The sequence below is a fragment of the Canis lupus genome, chromosome 7 (genome assembly GCF_003254725.2).
Source record: "Canis lupus dingo isolate Sandy chromosome 7, ASM325472v2, whole genome shotgun sequence".
Lineage (NCBI taxonomy): Eukaryota > Metazoa > Chordata > Mammalia > Carnivora > Canidae > Canis > Canis lupus.
Genome location: NC_064249.1, coordinates 72,598,736 through 72,604,826, shown reverse-complemented (window position 1 = coordinate 72,604,826; position 6,091 = coordinate 72,598,736).

Here is a 6,091-nt window from a genome sequence, read left to right as displayed (position 1 = left end):
ATGGAGAAAGAACAGTTTCTTCAGCAGATGGTGTCCGGATGATTGGGACATTCACATGCAAAAGAATGAAAATGGACTCCTATATCACATACTATACAAATACTAACTAAAAAATGGGCCAAAGACCTAAACGTAAGGGCTAAAATAATAGAACTCAGAAGAAAATATAGGGGAAAATTCTTATTACATTAGGTATGGGAATGATCTCTGAATAGGAAAAACAAAATCATGAACACCAGAAGAAAAAATAAAGTTGCATTCATCATGATTGAAAAACCTTCATACATCTAAGAATGTTATCAAGAAAGAGAAAAAGGCAACCTACAGAATGGGGGAAAATATTTGTAATCCATACAACTTGGCCTTAATATCTAGAATATAGAAAGAACTCTTTTTTAAGGAAGTATTTAAACTTTAATTCCAGTAGAGCTAACGTAGTGTTATATTGGTTTTAGGTGTATGATTAGAATATATAAAGAACTCTTACGGGATCCCTGGGTGGCGCAGCGGTTTGGGGCCTGCCTTTGGCCCAGGGTGCGATCCTGGAGACCCGGGATCAAATCCCACGTCGGACTCCCGGTGCATGGAGCCTGCTTCTCCCTCTGCCTGTGTCTCTGCCTCTCTCTCTCTCTCTCTCTCTCTGTGACTATCATAAATAAATAAAAATTAAAAAAAAAGAACTCTTACAACTCAACAACAACAGAAACATACCAATTAAAAAATGGGTAAAGGACTTTGCTAGAGGTCTCTCTGACGAAGATATGTAAATGAAAAGATATATACATGAAAAGATTCTCCACATGATTAGTCATTAGGGAAATGCAAAACCAAACCGCAATGAGATACCACTTCACACCCACCGGGATGGGTATAACAACAACAAAAAAGTTGAAAAAAACAAGTGTTGGCCAGGATGCAGAGAAATTGCAACCTCATACATTGTTAGTGGAAATGTAGAATGGCTCAGCTGCTCTGGTTCAGTTCCTCAAAAGTTAAATCTGGAATCACCATACACTCAATACTTACACTCCTAGATATATACCCAAACTGAAGACAGGCATTTAAACAATAAATTGTTCACAGACCTTCATAGCAGCACTATTCATAATAGCCAAAAGATAGAAACAACTTAAGTATCTGTCCATGTGTGAATGCACAAACAAGTGGTATATCCATGCAATGGAATATTATTTGGCCACAAAAAAGAATAAAATATGAATACATGCTATTATGTGGCTGAATCTCTTTTTTAAGTTTAAAAAAATTGTATTTAAATTCAATTAATTAATAATTGTTTTCAGAGATAGAGGTCAGTGATTCAACAGTCTTACATGATACCCAGTGCTCATTACATCATGTGCCCTCTTTAAGGTCCATCACCCAGTTACCCCATCCACCCACACCCTTCCCCTCCAGCAACCCTTAGTTTGTTTCCTATGATGAGTCTTTTATGGTTCTCTGATTATGTCTTGTTTTATTTTTTCCTCTCTTCCCTTATGATCCTCTGTTTTGTTTCTTAAATTCCACAAAAGAGTAAGATCATAAGATAATTATCTTTCTCTGATTGACTTATTTCACTTAACACAATATCCTCTAGTTCCATCCATGTCTTTGCAAATGGCAAGATTTCATTTTTTTGATGGCTGTGTTCCATTGTATATATATATATATACCACATCTTCTCTATTTATTCATCTGTTGATGGCATCTGGGCTCTTTTCATAGTTTGGCTATTGTGGTCATTGCTGCTCAAAGCATCAGGGTGCAGGTGCCCCTTCGGATCACTACATTTTTATCTTTGGGTAAATACCTACTAGTGCAATTGGTGGGTCATAGGGTAGCTCTATTTTCGATTTTTTGGAGAGTTTCCATACTGTTTTCCAGAGTGGGTGCGCCAGCTTACATTCCCACCAACAGTGTCTGAGGGTACCCCTTTCTCTGCATTATGTGGCTGAACCTTAAAAACAGGCTAAATGAGGGGCACCTGGGTGGCTCAGTCAGTTACGCATCTGCCTTCAGCTCAGGTCATGATCCTACAGTCCCAGAATTGGGCCTCATATCCTGTTCCTCTGCTCAATGAGGAATCTGCTTTTTCCTTTCCTTCTGTCCCTCCCCACAACTCATGTTCTTTCACTCGCTCGCTCACTGTCTCACTCTCTCTCTCTCTTAAATAAATAAATAAATAGTCTTAAAAAAGAACATGCTAAATGAAAGAAGCCAGACGCAATGGGTCATGTATTGTATGATTCCATTTATATGAATGCCAAGAATAGGTAAATCCATGAAGAGAAGAAGCCAATTAGTGTTTGCCAGGGCTGGGGGATAAGAGAACAGGGAGAGAGTCCTTGAAGGGTGCAGGGATTTCTGTTTTGGGGATAAACATGTCTAGATAAACACTAGATAGAGTGTTGGTTGCACAGCACTGTGAATGTACTAAATGCCACTGAATCTGTAACAGGTAACCACCCCAAAGTGGTTAATTTTATGCTATGTGAATTTCACTTCCATAGAAGTAAAGATGAGAGAAGAGAAGGACGGAAATTGCAGGCAGTGAATCTCGATAACGTTTAAGTTTTGCTATAGATGGGACTACAGAAATGGAAGGAACTGTGGCTGACAGAAGTGGAGTCAATAGGATTGGTTTTGTTTTAAGATGGGAGAAAACAGTGTTTTATTTATTTATTTTTAAAAAATCTTAAAAGTGTATTTCTTTGCTGATGAGAATGACCTGTCAGAGAGCTGGTGACTTAGGAATGGGAGATAAGAATGACAAAAAGATATCCTTGGGCAAATGAAAGGGTTCGGTTTTACCTCCTACAGAGATTTACCCTTGATCATATCTGCAAGGGCATCCCCTAAAGCGAGGCAGCCATAGACAAACAAAAAGACTAATTGGACTTAACCTACATTGTGTAATAAACACGAGGAGATAAATACCATGAAGTATATAAAATACACAAGCATGGCAATGCTGTTCTGGAGTTACCCATTCCTCCTGATTCAGGCACTGGTAAACCCACAGGCTACCATGGGTCACATGGGCAGGGAAATACTTGTCTTTGACCTCTTTTCCTTTTTTCCTGAGACCACAGAATTTATTGGTCTCGTTTCCTATCTCATACTGTTTGACATCCATCTCAACCTAATCTGTATGGATTGGCTACCACCTCTTAGTACAAACTGTGTTTAGTATCTAACTTGAATTATTTCAATTCAAAGTCTTCAAGGTTCAGATACTTTCAATCCCAGCTATACAGGTTTTATCACAGAATTTCTATTACTAAAGTTTTTGAGTTCCTGTGGCATTTTACACATGATGCAATACATACAGCTTAAGAGATAGAACTTGATCTAAATATGAATGCCCTCTGCAGATGCATTTTGCAAAATGCCTGCTACCTCTGAATTATTTCTACAAATGTCTTCCTCAGCCAGACTGGGGAGTGTGGGGTTATAGCTTTCTCTGGAGTTAAGAGGGTATCACCCTCCAATTGCAATGCCATCTTAAAGATCTTCCCTGACTTCAGTTTATCAGAGGTACTTGCACTATGTCCATCTCCTATATCTGTCTAACACACATCTTGATTCTAGAAATTAATTTTTTAAATTCTCTGTTTACAATTTTATGAGGATTTTCTGGGTTTATGCCTTTACCTGGTAAGTTTTACCCAGAGGCTCCTGAAGAGCTTGCCCTGGGCAGAAACAACACATTGTCATTTTCTAAGGATGGTTCTGGCCACGCTATCTCCTCAGGACCCAAAAGGGTGCCTAGTGGCTGCCTATCTATACATTAGAGATATTGACATTCAGTCAGAGATGTGATTTCAAACTACATATTGTCATGATGCATTTGAAACCAAAAGTGCTGCTAGTTTTCTTCTCTATCGTATAGGGGACTACATAGCAATAGAACTGGCATACCAAGTATTTTTTAATTGGGGAAAGAGAAACATGTTCATACAGAAAAAAAAGCTAAACCAGAGTACATACTTTAATAACATAGTATATGCTCAGAATTCAGTCTTTTTTTTTTAAAGATTTTATTTACTTATTAGAGAGAGAGAGAGAGAGAGAGAGAGAGAGAGGTAGAGACACAGGCAGACGGAGAAGCAGGCTCCAGGCAGGGAGCCTGACGTGGGACTCGATCCTGGAACCCCAGGATCACACCCTGGGTCGAAGGCGGCGCTAAACTGCTGAGCCACCTGGGCTGCCCCAGTCTTTTTTATTGTACAAAATCTATTTAAAGAAAATGCCTTATGTTTCTAATTTTAATGAAGGTGACTATAGTGGCTCAGTTCTAATAAGAATCTGGATATCAGGCAGCCTCGGTGGCTCAGCGGTTTAGTGCCGACTTTGGCCCAGGGCACGATCCTGGAGACCCAGAATCGAGTCCCACATCGGACTCCCTGCATGGAGCCTCCTTCTCCCTCTGCCTGTGTCTCTGCCTCTCTCTCTCTCTCTCTCATGAATAAATAAAATCTTTACAAAAAAATAATCTGGATATCATTTAATTCTAACTAATTTTGTCATTAACATTTTACTTGGGCTATAAAAACCATTATTTCTTCCTAGTATCAACATGGCTCACAAGAAAACTCTATAGGATTGATTCAGCCAGAGTACAGAGGTAAGTTCTGATTATGCCCCGATTATACAAGATTTGTCATAAAACTAGTTGGAATGACACTAAAAAAATCATTATTAGACTCTCACAAAAGACAACTAAAAATACTCTCACATTGTATTGTGATGAAAGCCTCTTTGGAGTTCTCTATCCATTGATTGTTTTTTTTCCAATCTGATTGTGTAAACCTAAAATAAATGCAATATTGAGTGTTAGAAAAATATTCTAAGAAGCTATTGTTTATAGGACATATATAACTATAAGTCAACAGTCTAGTGATCTAGGATCATCTGCATTCGGTATTAAATAGAAAGATTAAAGGATTGTATGTTTTATTTAGCCATAGGCTGAATAACTACTTCATTCATCTTTGTTCTCCTATGGTGCATGAAAGAATCCAAGGTTATTTCAAAATAACAAATCCAAAGTCCTACTCCATGAGCCAAGAGCTAAGCTATACCAGCCATGACATTGAGATTATTTCAATCTCATTAAGTAGTTGTCCCTGGATGGGCATATAAGGAACACTCTGAAGGATCTTCAGTGTAAGGAACACTCTGAAGGATCTTCAGTGTTCACAAAAGTGGCCCTGCAATATTTCCTTTTAACTTGATCATCTGATATGGACTGAATGTTCATATGTTGACCTCTAACCCCAGTGTGACAGTGTTAGAAGATCGGGCTGTTGGGAAGTGATTAGGTCATGAGGGTGAATCTCATGAATAGGATTAGTGCCCTCATGGTAAGAGGCCAGAGAGCTAAGCTGAGCCATATGAGGACACAGCAAGAAGGCAAACATCTGTAAACCAGGAAGAGGGCTCTCACCCAGGCACTGAATCAGCCCCCACTTTGATCTTGGACTTCCCAGCTTCCAGATCTATGGTTTTTTGTTATAGCAGCCTGATCTGAGATCTTCCTTCACTTTTCCTTTTATTCTCATTTTTTCACCTTAACTTGTCTTCTGTTCTCATGTGTACATAACTAAAATAGTTTGAAAGACTAATTTTCTACCTTTCCAGGTCTTGACCTTTGCTTTGTTTTAGTTGGAGTAAGAACTTTATTGCTATAACAAAGGCCAAAATAACAATAGCTTTAACAAGATAGGAAGACTGTACATCCACCCCATGTAATGGTATGAGTGCAAATGGCACAGAGCTGATATGCAGCTCTGTGATGTTGGGGAGCTAGATTCCTTGCTTGCTGTTCCACTGTCCTTATTGCACAGCTTCCAGCTTATGGTCTCTAATGGTGCCCCTTGTTTCATCTTCTGTTTACTTTCTAGCCAGGGGGAAAGGAAAAAGACAAAGTGGAAAACATTGCTTTTTCCTTTTAGGCAAACAACTCAGAAGTTGCATGTATCACTTGGACTCATAGTTCATTGGCCAGAATTTAGCTTCATGGCCACATGTAGCTGCAAGGGAGCTAGGAAATGTAGTCTTTATGGGGGGTAGCCATGGGTCCAGAAGC